Source organism: Bidens hawaiensis, unplaced genomic scaffold, assembly GCF_021521415.1.
Source record: "Bidens hawaiensis isolate Kalapana, Puna unplaced genomic scaffold, B.hawaiensis_p1.1 tig00003961_1, whole genome shotgun sequence".
In the NCBI taxonomy this organism is placed as follows: domain Eukaryota; kingdom Viridiplantae; phylum Streptophyta; class Magnoliopsida; order Asterales; family Asteraceae; genus Bidens; species Bidens hawaiensis.
The window spans coordinates 1,734,601-1,747,172 of NW_027491228.1; the positions used below are offsets into that span (position 1 = coordinate 1,734,601).

The 12,572-nt window shown below is 35.4% G+C and overlaps 1 pseudogene across 1 annotated transcript; it reads right to left on the minus strand.

Moving 5' to 3' along the window:
• Window positions 1–860: 860 nt before the first annotated feature.
• LOC143624780 (GDSL esterase/lipase At1g28580-like) lies at window positions 861–10,851 on the minus strand (annotated as a pseudogene). The gene is made up of 6 exons (XR_013152171.1): window positions 10,690–10,851; window positions 3,883–4,069; window positions 1,779–2,005; window positions 1,550–1,698; window positions 1,203–1,476; window positions 861–1,108 (listed from the first exon to the last, which is right to left on the minus strand). The product of XR_013152171.1 is annotated as a GDSL esterase/lipase At1g28580-like (transcript).
• Between the last annotated feature and the right edge of the window lie 1,721 nt (window positions 10,852–12,572).

A 12,572-nucleotide genomic window follows, 5' to 3' on the forward strand; every position in this document is an offset into this window, starting at 1 on the left:
TACTCTAATAAAACTCATCAAATGTCATAAAGAAACTTACTCAATAGTTTTAACATATGAAGAGTTTAGTATTAATAATTTAATATATTAATTTCCATTCACCAATTTATATTTTTCCAACAGTTCGTGCCTAGAGTTTCTTGGCGTTCTGACAGCTTGTTTTTACGAGGTTTGCGCAAGAAACGAGGTTCCGAATCCCTGTTAACGATGAACCGCCTTAATTTCCTATGAACAGGTTGGAACCGAAACACTCCTTGTCCAGTATTTTTATTAGCAATATGGGTGTCACATGTGAATATAAAATCCTTATTATTTTGAAATCGAACTGCATTGAATTTAGCCAATCTTTCTTTCTTTCCCTTTTTTTTTTTTTAGCTTTTAACCTATTTGACTGATTATGAATGTACAAGCTGAGCGAGACAAATGTTAGTTATTAAATCATGGTTAGTTGGATTATATTTTGTTGTGAGGCGCATGTAATAGTAGGAGCAATAATTGGGCATCAGATGGTATCATCAATGGTTAGAGAAACTAGCAATTAGTTAACAAGTATCTCAAACCACATAAATGAATTTGTTATGTGGATTAAGATCAAATAAAAAAGTGTATATGATTTGTGTATACTTTGTTGCTATATAACATATGGTTTGCTCATGTTTCAGTAAAGTTATACCAATTTATTTGTGTATATAAAACTTTACAATTTATTTGTAATTTTGAAAACTTGTGAACAATAATTTCTCATTTTTCATTATTATATATAATATGTAATTTTAATCATATAACTTATTTAAACATTTATCAATTACACCGTTTTCATTGTCCAACCAGTGTAATACACAGCCTCTTAACCAAGTTAGTTACATAGAAATTGATAATCCAACACCTGAAGTTGATGCAGAACACATTGAATTAAATTGAGGTGTAGAAAATAAATTATGGGAAATTATTCGGTAGGCGGCTTCGGTTAGATGTATTCCATCCCAACTAACATATGTATCCAGGTCATCACACACGGTTGTAGATGCCTCTCCACATACCGCTGATAAGACCACACCATATCGCCCTTCACCTCCACAACATGCATCCAAAGCTCCATTCGTGAACCCTAAAAATTTAGCATGGCATTAATTGATAGCATAGGTACGAATTATGAAACTGATTATTATTTATTACTGTTCATCAACTTCGAATTTAGTTACCATATTTATAAGGGAAAAGATAGATCTCCATGGCAGCATTGTAATAATCAGCATATATGATGTTAACATCAGGATGAAGATCTTGAACTTGCTTTAGTTTTATTTGCAATAGTTTGTTGTGGTATTCAGCAAACTGGTTTAAACGAACGAGACAGCCGGTTTTGGGATCATACTCTTCGTTTTCTGAACCGCAAACTGTTAAATATGATGCAGAACATCCAATCGGAAAGTTTCCAGGGACAACTAATGATTTAGCCCCCATTTCAATTAACTCCTGTAATTCAAAGTTAGAACTTTTAAAATAAATAAGATAATTAACAATATAATAATATAGCATTGTTCCTTACAATGACTGCTGAGATGATGGTATCAATAATAGGAGGAACTAATGATTCAACTTCTTCGATTTGTGTACCCTCGAGAATTGGATAGTTGTAATCGTTTTCACCAATTTCTCCCACAAGGATCAAAGATCGTCCAATGAAATCTCTGCAACCTGTCATAAATTTTGTGATCAACTACCATTTAAGAAAACCGATTAGTTTAAATTTGAATTAAGAAAAGTGTATTGGTTACTTGAATGGTTGCCACAAATAGAAAGAAGTGATTGTTTAAACCATGCTAATTGAACTCCGAATGATGCATTCGTCGATGGATTTACATTCCCTCTTGGTTCAAGAACTGATGGATCCAATGCTGTTGCACCTGCAACTGCATGATTCACTCCTTGTTTGAATGTCACCGTGTTGTTATTCCGATTGTCTTGAGAAATGGTGGTACCAGTGGCAATCCTAGATGCTCAGCTACGTAGACACAGAAAGAGTAAGAAGCTGTTTGTTTCTGAATACAAAAGGTGCCTGCAATCTGATTGCAGGTCTGTAACTGAAGATGTGTTCTAAAGGTATGCAATCTGAAAATATAATACTATTTGTTTTATAAACTAGATATCATCTGCATAACTGAAAATTAGTTACCTATCACACATATCACAGTAGATAGAAGTCATTTAACGTATGTAGACTGATAAAATAACAGGTGGTGGTGTACGAACTATGGAAGTGGGTGGTGATGGACGATTGGTGGCAGACGATTGTGGTAGGCGGTGAACGGTGGGTGGTGGTGATGGACGGTTGTGGTGGTAGTGGGTGGTGGCGGCAGACGGTGGGTGGTGGTGGTGGACGATGGCGGACGGTGGGTGGTGGTAGTGGACGATGGTTGTGGCCGAGGTGGGTGGTGGTGGTGATGGACGGTGGTGGTGGCGGATGGTGGGTGGTGGTGGACGGTGGTGATGGGTGGTAGTGGTGGTGGGACGGTGGTGGTGGCGGACGGTGGGTGGTGGTAGTGGAAGGTGGTTGTAGCCGACGGTGGGTGGTGGTGGTATGGACGGTGGTGGTGGTGGGTGTTGGTGGCGGACAATGGGTGGTGGTGGTGAACGGTGGTGATGGTGCCGCACGGTGGGTGGTGGTGGTGGTGGTGTTGGACATTTGGTGTTGATAGGATGTTAAGAAGTGTGAAGAGGTTAAACAATAGCTTATTTTTTAAGATGATAAAAAACATTTTTCAGATATTTTTTAAAAGAAAAACCAAACAGTCTTCAAAAGCTTATGTTTGCGCGCCCGTAGACATAAGTCCCTTACAGACATTTTAAGCAAAAACAAACATAACCTAACTAAAACTATGTACAAGAAATGTGAATTGTGATGATTCAAGGTGCCAAGATTCAGTGATGATTGTGAATATTGTGATGATCAAACCGTGTAAATCACTAAATTGTAAAAAAGAACTATATTGTTTAGGGATGCAAGTGAGCCGATAAAAAGATCAGAACTAGCCCGAACCTCAATAAAGTGTGTTTAGTTATTGAGCCCGAGCTCGAGCCTTGTATGCGATATCGTTTAGGCTCGTCAAGCCTTGACTAGCCTGATGAATTTTTAAGCATTAACTCTTTTGGAATTCTGTTAATTTCACACTACACAACCGAGCTCAAGTTGAGCTTTGGCTTGTTTAAGGTCATGCACACGAGCCAGTGATAGATATAGAACATAATTTCAGGGGTTAATCGGTTACCAGTTTCGTGCATACCAGGGCTTGTAAGGCGTTTTGCTCGTACATGCGCCTGGTTACGCATTTCGCGCATCCCAAGCCCGCTTTATGTTTCATGCGTACCGGCGCCGGGTTACTCGTTTGGCACATACTCTCGCCTGCTTACCCTTTTTGCGTGCACAGGCCCCGGCTACCCGCTAGCGCATATGTTTGCGCGGTTATTTAAGTTGGGCTTTTAAGTTTTAATTAAGTAGTATGCTTTTAATCATCTTTGCTTTTAATAAATCTTTGAAATGTGAAGTTTTGGGCTTGTAAAATGTTTTTAGGGGTAGCCTAACATAATTGGAGGGTAACGTAATACATAAAACGTAAAAAAAATAATTCCACTTCACTGGAAAAGTTGAGTGGTAGCTTAATAAGACCACCCATGACTTATTAAGCTTTTTCTCAAAATATATGTAGTAATTAAATATGTACAAAATAATAATTGATAAATAGAAAATGAGACAAGAACAAGGTTTAGAAAACTAGTTTGCACCCGTAAGTTGATCAATGATCATAACTGCTACATCAAAATTTGAATAAGCACAAGACCAACGTCTAAATTGTTAAGTAAACATAGAGACAGAAACGTTACCTAGGAAATCTATCATGAGGCGGCCGTTGGAGCAACGGCCGGTGGAGTGGTTGATAAAGTCTTGGCCGTAAGGAGGTAAAAGTACTTGAAACACCTGGTTGGATATGGAGGCTAGGTGTTTAAGGTTACCGGTGTCGGCAAGCGAGTCACCGAAGCTGATGATGGACGTATAGAATCCATTAGCATACAAAGAACAGGTCCATATATATTAAGATCAGACTCACGAAAAACCCACCATAAGTTATGGACGTCATTGAATAAAAAGAAGTCAATGGAAATGAGAGAAGAAAATGATCTGTGTGTTTGTTGATGATGAGTGGTGTATTGTGTTCTACTGTTCTACCTACCTATTTTTGGGTTGGTGGGTGGTTAGACAAATGGGCATTATTAAAATAGAGTGATAGACATGGGACACTTTTAGCAAATCATCACATGTATAATTTCATCATCATCATCGTACTCAGTATATCCCACCAATAGCAAAGCTATGGTAGGGTCTGAGGAGGGTAAGATGTAGACAGCCTTACCTCTACCCTACAAGGATAGAGAGGCTGCTTTCGGTGAGACCCCCGGCTCGATAGTAGTTTTGCATCAAGCCTTGGACATAAGGCACATAGCACTCAATCATCGGGACACCGGCTGATCGGTGCATGTACCCTTGTCTTTCGGCTATCAACGCCACTACATGATGCCTGATTAACCGTCCGTCACTTTTAACGTTATTTTCACGAGATTAGTAAAATAACATCAAAATTAGTGCAATATCACTTTTGCCCACCCGAGGGTTCACACATATATACATCATATGTGCGCACCACAAGCAGGGCTAACATGTATAATTTATATACTTTAATTAAAAACAAGACTAAAGTGTTAAAATCGTACTTAAGGTTTGATCAATTATGCGATTTTAGTCTAAAAAGTTTATTTTATACAACATACTATTGAGTTTTCCCAATTTTACCAATTATGTCACGCCCCAACCTAAGGCGGAAATACCGGGTTGTGAACCGTTGTTCACAGCTCACAAGGTATTATCAATTTAATTTATTTACTTCAAATTTCAAATATGTGCACAAGTTCCAAACAATATAAGGATAATCCAAAACAAAATAACATTTAAATATTATTTATTTTTAATGTCTAAAGTCTCTCTATGTGTTCTTCACCTTAGCTTCAAATTAACTGACAACCTGCATATGCGTACAAAATAAACAGAGATTTGTCAACAACACATGTTGAGTGAGATGATCACCAGCTTTGACACTAATAATAATATATATAATAAATGATAAATGCACAAACAAAATAATGTGAGTAATAGTCAATCAAACCATGAGCAAATAATGTGTCAGTTGACCGATTCCTTGCGAATTGAGCATTGGCTACTATGACTAGCATACAAATGTGAGTGTCGGTTGACCATGGCCATGTGAATCGGGCTTTGGCTACTAAGACGACGTATGATCATACTATAATGGGATTATAATGGACCTCTCCAAATGTTATAAAATAAACACTTAAACAAATAGCAATTAGCATTTAATTAAAATGCAGTATGTGTATATATATGATATAAAAATATGAATTAGATACGCATATGTCCCCAAAACGTTAGAAAATAGTAAAATAAAGGGGGAATGATATCTCACTGTATTGCTTAGACGAGTGTGCGAGAAATAAGAATAAAAACACAATTAAACGAGCGAACTGTCCTTTAACGTGCTGACTGAGTTAAACCGAATAGACCTAAAACTTATATATAATAAACTATGGTTAAAACCGAGAACATAACCGCTGGAATCGATCTAAACGGATGTCTAGAACTCCGGTTATGAGATATTTAACGTTTAAGCGAGCTGGTACTTACCAGAATCTGAACAGTGAGTCGGTAGTCGGGTTTTGGTCAGCAACCTTTCTCGAAACAAAAATAAAAGTCTTCCCCTCAATCATAGAAATTGATTGGTCAAAGTTGTTGACCAACATGCCCTTTAACGAGTTAGAGTCCAAATAACCCCCTCAATTCCCCTCAATCATAGAAATTGATTGAGGCATATTGACTAATGAGTAATGATGAACAACTTACAATGAACAACTTACCCGGATAGTACTTGAATCGATGGAAAACGAAGTCAAAGGTCGGTAATATAGCAAAGTCAAAGGTCGGCAATATAACTTTGAGTAATATAGCAAAAAACGAAGGTGAAATCGGGTGTTTAATAAGGGTGACAGCTGAGAGAGGTATTCTTAGGGTTTAGGGAAGTATTTGGCAAATTATTTTATGTCTTGGTTATATAGAATAAGTAAGCACAAGTTAATTTTAGTTAAAGAGCTTGTTTAATAATCGAATCTTGTTTAATGACTAAATCAATTGAAAACTCGTCAAAATTCGTTTTTGTTGAAAGGGTTAATGAATATGGACATGTACCAAGTGTATGTTAGTTTTCTTAGGACTTAAATAATGTGATTTGGTCCAAAATAACTGGTTTTGCACTAAAACCGAATTAGAAAGTAAAATAAACAAAGGAAGCTAGTACAGATGTATGGCCGCGCCACGTGACCACCACCCTTCCCTTGGCCGCGCGACGTGGCGTGGTCAGGGATGGGGAGTTTCGTGTTTTGGCAGTTTTGGTCCTTGTGCTTTGAAAATGTAAATTTTTGATCTTTTTAGGAGTTTTTAAGCGTGAAATGGCAAGTTTAAACAACACAAAGGGTTTGAAATGAAAATACCTCCATGAAGACCTTTAAAAATATGATTTTATTAATAATAAAGAACCGAATTACATTCTCGAATTGGTTTAAACATAAATGTATACAAATACGAAAAGTCCGAGATGTTAAAGGCTCCCTTACTTTAGGTAATTTCGTCCCGAAATTAAGGAAAACTTAAACATAATTGTGCTAAACTTTTAAGGAAAATATTTTAAAATAAAATTTAAAATTTAACATAACATAGAACTTTTAATAGCCGGAGCAACGCTCCGAATAAAAATCCGATAAGGGAACTTATATATAGGATGTACCAGTGGCGTATCCACCATGTCCTTATCATCTTATCATTCGTACCGTTACTTGAACTACTTTCGGTTCTAGATTATGATAGACAATTGTACGTATTATGATTTTCATGCGAGGACTTGGGTAATTAGGTGTCGACCCATAATTACTTAGATTGTCGGATGGTCCACATAATTCATCCCATCGTGTGGGTTACAAAACGTTGAAAAGCATAATTTTGAGAGAGAGTAAAAATTTTGATAAAGTTAAATATAAAACCAGAAGACCATCAATGTACAAAACATTTCTAAAAATGAATGTTCGAATTGATTAATAAAACAATGAAATTTCTAAAACATCTTTTGTTGTAAGAGTGAAATCTTGAAAACTGAAAAAGAAATGGATCGTGATGAAAGAGAATAAGAAAATAAGGCAAGAGTATGATATCATAAGAAATTAACCTTGATAAATAAAAGAAACTTTATTCATGAGATAAAACACGCAAAAGTTAAATAATCCAAATTCAAATTATCCAATACCACAAATAAATAAAAAGTCGTTACAATGCATAACTTGAAAAGACAAAATTATTAAAAACAGAAATAGCGAAAGCAATAAAAGTCTTCAGAGTCTTTGAGAAGCTTGAGTCATGGTTGACTTGATTCACTTGACTTGGAGCGCTTGAAGTTCTTGGATCCATAAGAACTTGAGTAGTCGAGGTAGATTGATTTGGAATAACTTGAATAGGTTGAGTTTGAATGGGTTGCAATCGTGCTAGTAACTTATCATGACTTGGGGATGCGTCAAAATTTTAAAATAATGTGAATACGTTTGAGATAGTTAAATAGATAAACAAAGTTTATTTTAAAAATCGAAATTCAAAATTAAATTTTTATCGGGTTGGGCTTTCCATGGTAGCTTGAGAATCCAAATTAAGTAACGAAACATATCCAATGAGTTGGCCTCCCATGAGTTTTCCATGGCAATTTGAATGACCAAACTAAATAACGCAACATAAATTTGTGAATCGGGCCTCCCATGAGTGTTCCATGGCAATTTAAATGGCCCAATTAAATAACGCAATTTAAATTTTATGAATTGGGCCTTCCATGAGCTTTCCATGGCATTTTAATGGCCCAATTAAAATAGCAAGTTATAAAGCGATTGACTTGGTCGGCCCATGAGTGTTACATAGAATTTTAACTGACTCAACTAAATAACAAATTATCAAATTAATTGAGTTGGTCGGCCCATGAGAGTTACATGGCATTTTAACTGACCCAACTAAATAACGAATTCACGGATCCAAATATGAGCAGTTGGAGTATCTTGTGAACCAGCACGGGTGATACGTTCCAACCAAAAATCAAATCGAAAGCAAGTTGATAAATGGATAGTTGGAGTGTCCATGGGTTGTCATAGATTTTTCACCCAACTAAGCATTTTAAAATAAATAAAAATAAAATATTGGAAATTTTTTCAGAATTTAGTCACGAACCACCGTGAATTCGGTTGTTATAAAAGGAGTGTAACCGACCGGTCACGCTGACCACTTAAAGTCCGGTCGTATGATATTGTTCCGTTTTGGCCTATAAGATCGAGTACTATGGTCAGGTTATCCTCCAGGTAAGGAATAGCGTCTTAACTTGGGTTCTCGAAACCGTTTTGCCAAGGCTTGACTCACAATTCTCTCCCCCTTCTAGTTACTACAAGAACATGTCATACTCCCATGCTTTAAGGTGCGGGAGTAAAAACAAAATAAAGGAATTCATAAGGAATTTCCCAAAAAAAAAGCAATCTACTAGAAAATAAAAGAATTGAAAAATACTTTGAACGTGAGGCATAGCCTTGGAATTTGTGTATGCACAATATTAAAATAATAAAATAAATAACTAATTTAAGTAAGCTGTAAACACATAACAATAAGCACATAAGGCAATCAAGTAGGCATGTATAGGGTGCTAAGCATATTACTAGGACTTTTCTAACTGCCTATCTTATAACCTTTAGCTCTGATACCAACATGAAGTTTTGCTTAGCTGAAAAAGAAAACATATTTAATGTGAATATGAAAACACGATTTGAGATTATGTTTGGGATACTCACTAGACATCTTTTCCGAAATGTGGCTCGCAGAGGAAGAGGCAGGGGTTTCTAAACAAAAAACTCTTTCCGTCTCCGGGATCTTCAAAATGGAAGGGATCCTCTTGCAGGCTTCAACTGTTGGTGGTGCGAGATCTTAAAACTTCGATGTTGAGATAACAAAGTAACAGATAAGTATTTAATTTAATTAAATTATTATTTCAATTTTTATTTAATCCTACCCTTGATAACCCACTAGAAAGGAAGATTTTTTCCACCTAGGATGGAATCTATCCGAACAAAAAAGAATTTCCTATTACATTCCCTATCATTTTTTGTTGTTTTCAGAATCAAGTGAGTTTTTCCAGGAATAATTTGGAATACGAATCTGCTAGAACCATGTGTTCTTACGTGATAAACAACAGCTAAATCAGAGATATCAAAATCAAGATTGTTGGTGGTGATAAGATGATTCAACATGAAAAGGGTCCTCCATGCCATTGTCATCATTTGTGCATAACTCAAGCCGGTGACTTTGAAAAACTTTGAAATAAAAGGCGGAAAGGATAGGGCAGGCCAAGAGAAAAAGGGTAATAAGTAAAACAGATCCGACTTTTGGAGATGAGATTGGACCGCATCTGTTTCTCGAAAGGAAGAATAACAGTTCCTTCGAGAAACACCTCTTCGATTTGAAGACGAGTTATATCACGGTCAGTGAAGTTGTAGGTTTTGAGATTTGGGAAAGCAAACAGTTCCTGATTGAGGAACTCCTCGTCAGAATCCTTGGATGATATAGAGGATCTGGTTCATTTCTTTGCCATTAGAAGATTACGAATACAACAGAAACCCTAGAAAGATCGGTGAAGAAGAAGAAGAGAGAAAAAGTTACTTTAACTCCCGGTTGAAGATAGAGATAAATAATACTTGGGGATAGTAAATATAGGCAATTATCCCTACATTTAAGATGAGGTGGTTAATATGCTTAGGAATTTGATCCAAGTCTTTTCAAATTAACTGGGCTAACGTCATTAGGATAAGAATAAAGAAAATATATTACCGTTGTAAATATGGTTTAAAGCTGGCATATTTTTTGCGGACAATTGTTGTGGTTCAAGTTCTCATATAGGATCTTGACCGGTATCTTAAGCGATATCCTGACAATCAGGATCCTTAGCGGGTTCAGAATCCTGAGCCTTATTTTGTGTAAACTAACTAATATACTATCTGGTTACTCTTTGGTTAACAGCCTGGAACGACTAGTAGACTAAGTCTCACTGGTATTTCAGAGTTCCAATTGAAAAGCATGTGGAAGTCGGTCTATAACGGTCATATGAATGCAGCTCAAGAAGACCTAGTAAATAGGCTAGTTTTTAGGATAAATTGTTATTTTTTCTTCCTATATAATGAGGCTGATTGAAAACGTTAAGGACATTTCATTCTGTACTCATAATATTGACACTTGTACGTAGCTCTCATTCTCAAGCAGTTCTCGAATTGTAACCGATTTTACCTTGTTAATAAATTGAGGCAGGGGGATAGTTTTCTCCTCCCGAGGTTTTTTTCGAAGATCCCTACCATGATCCTAGGCTTTTTCTCGCTATATTGTTGTGTCACCCTTTACATTTGCTGCATTTACTTAGCTTGTTATTGAGAAACACACTACCTCACTTTACTAAGTTGTTCAATTATTGCCTCGGTAATTTTTTACCACAACAATAACCATTAAACCTTCTCCAACTTATGAGTTACAAGTTTAACACCATACGTCATTTTGCCATCAACTCCATCTTTAACAACACCACTAAGCGCATCGGTCTTCTCTTCCAGATTTGATGCTTTACACTTAATTGTTGATATGCTAGATTCATTATCAACGTCAAAGACATCCATAAGTTTCCTCTTCAGTTTATCATCAGGTGATGTAATTGATGAAATCTTCAAATTATTTTCATCCTAAAATTCAAATTATGATTACCATTTATTGACTAATAAAGGAATGATATGTTTTCATTGTTATGCTTTAATATTTGGAGAATTTGATTTCTTATATTTATTTATTTTTTATTTGGAGACTAATATCCTTTGTTTGTTATTATACTCATGTTATAAGTTATATAATGTTTTAACTTTTCAATTATCTCTGTTAGTCTTTGTATGCTTTTGTATTTTAATCAAAATACGTTATGATGCCTTATAATTCATGTAAAATTATTATTTATTTATAAATACAACATTTGCATTTCATTAAATTTATATGATGTTACATATATATTACGTTTTAAATATGTTTCACCCGTGTGTAGCACGGGTACCATCCTAGTATAAATATATAATAATTCCTAGACAACTCATAAGAAACCTTTAAAATTCGGGAAAATGACAAAAATGGCCATTTTATCAATCTTATTCCTTAATTAGCCTTCCTAAACTAAAAACATTCAACATGGTCCATTTCTAAACAGTAGGATCTAACATATTAGATTAGAGCTAACACCCGATAGATTTATCTAATGCCCTTCTGTTTTTTAACCAACCACATCTATACACGTATACACTTAAACGGTCGAGCCGGTCGTTTATAAAAAAACGACCGTTTAGTTATGACTTTAACCATTAATTAAACAGTCTGCCGAGCGGTTTAAAAACCTTTAAACTTTTGGTTTGACGGTTTAATAAACGGTCGGCCAACGGATCTATTTTCCGTTAGGCCTTCATATCTATATAGTCGGGCTTTCATATCTATTCCATAGGGTCTTCATATCTACTCTGTCGACCAACAGATTTATTTTGGCGGCCTTCATATCTATTCCGTTGGACGTTCATATCTATTTATTTGGGGTCTTCATATCTTTATGTTTAAATTTATTAAATAATTAATAATAGAAAAACAAAAAAATCAAAACATTATTTTATTTTTAGTGAAAATTTTAAGAGTTAAGAGTAATAATTCATACATTCGGTAGATCGTAAAATAAAAAAAAGGTACATATTTGAGTGTTTAGCGACGATACGCAAAACCTAAACATGCCTATTGTTTGACGGTATTCATTTTAGCCATTGTCATATTTCTGCTTTATTTCATATCCATAGCTGTTGGTGATAATATTTTTGTAAATAGCTAAAAATGGCAACGTGTTTGTTCTTATATCACGCCACTTCGTGACAAGTTAGTGACTGATTTGGACACGAAGTGGCATGATTTAAGAATAAATACGTCGACATTTTTAGGTATTTTCAACAACATTCTCACCAACGGCTACAAGATATGGAATGAAGGATAAATGTGATAATTGCTGGAAACGAATACCGTCAAACAATTGGCATGAGTGTTACCTATGTTGAGGTATTGCATATTGTTGCAAACCACCCAAAAGATGTACTTTTTTTTATTTATGATCTTCCGAATGTATGGGTTGTTACCCTCTTAAAATTTTTACTAACAATAAAATAATGTTTCTGTTATGAATAATAATTATTATGGTTATCCGCCTAAAATAGATTTGGCTTATTCTTCAAGTTTTCCCATCCCTATATAATATTCTATTGTATCTTATTGTATTCTACACATAATTAATGAAATCTCTATCTTTCTCCCTCCGTCTCTTTCTCAC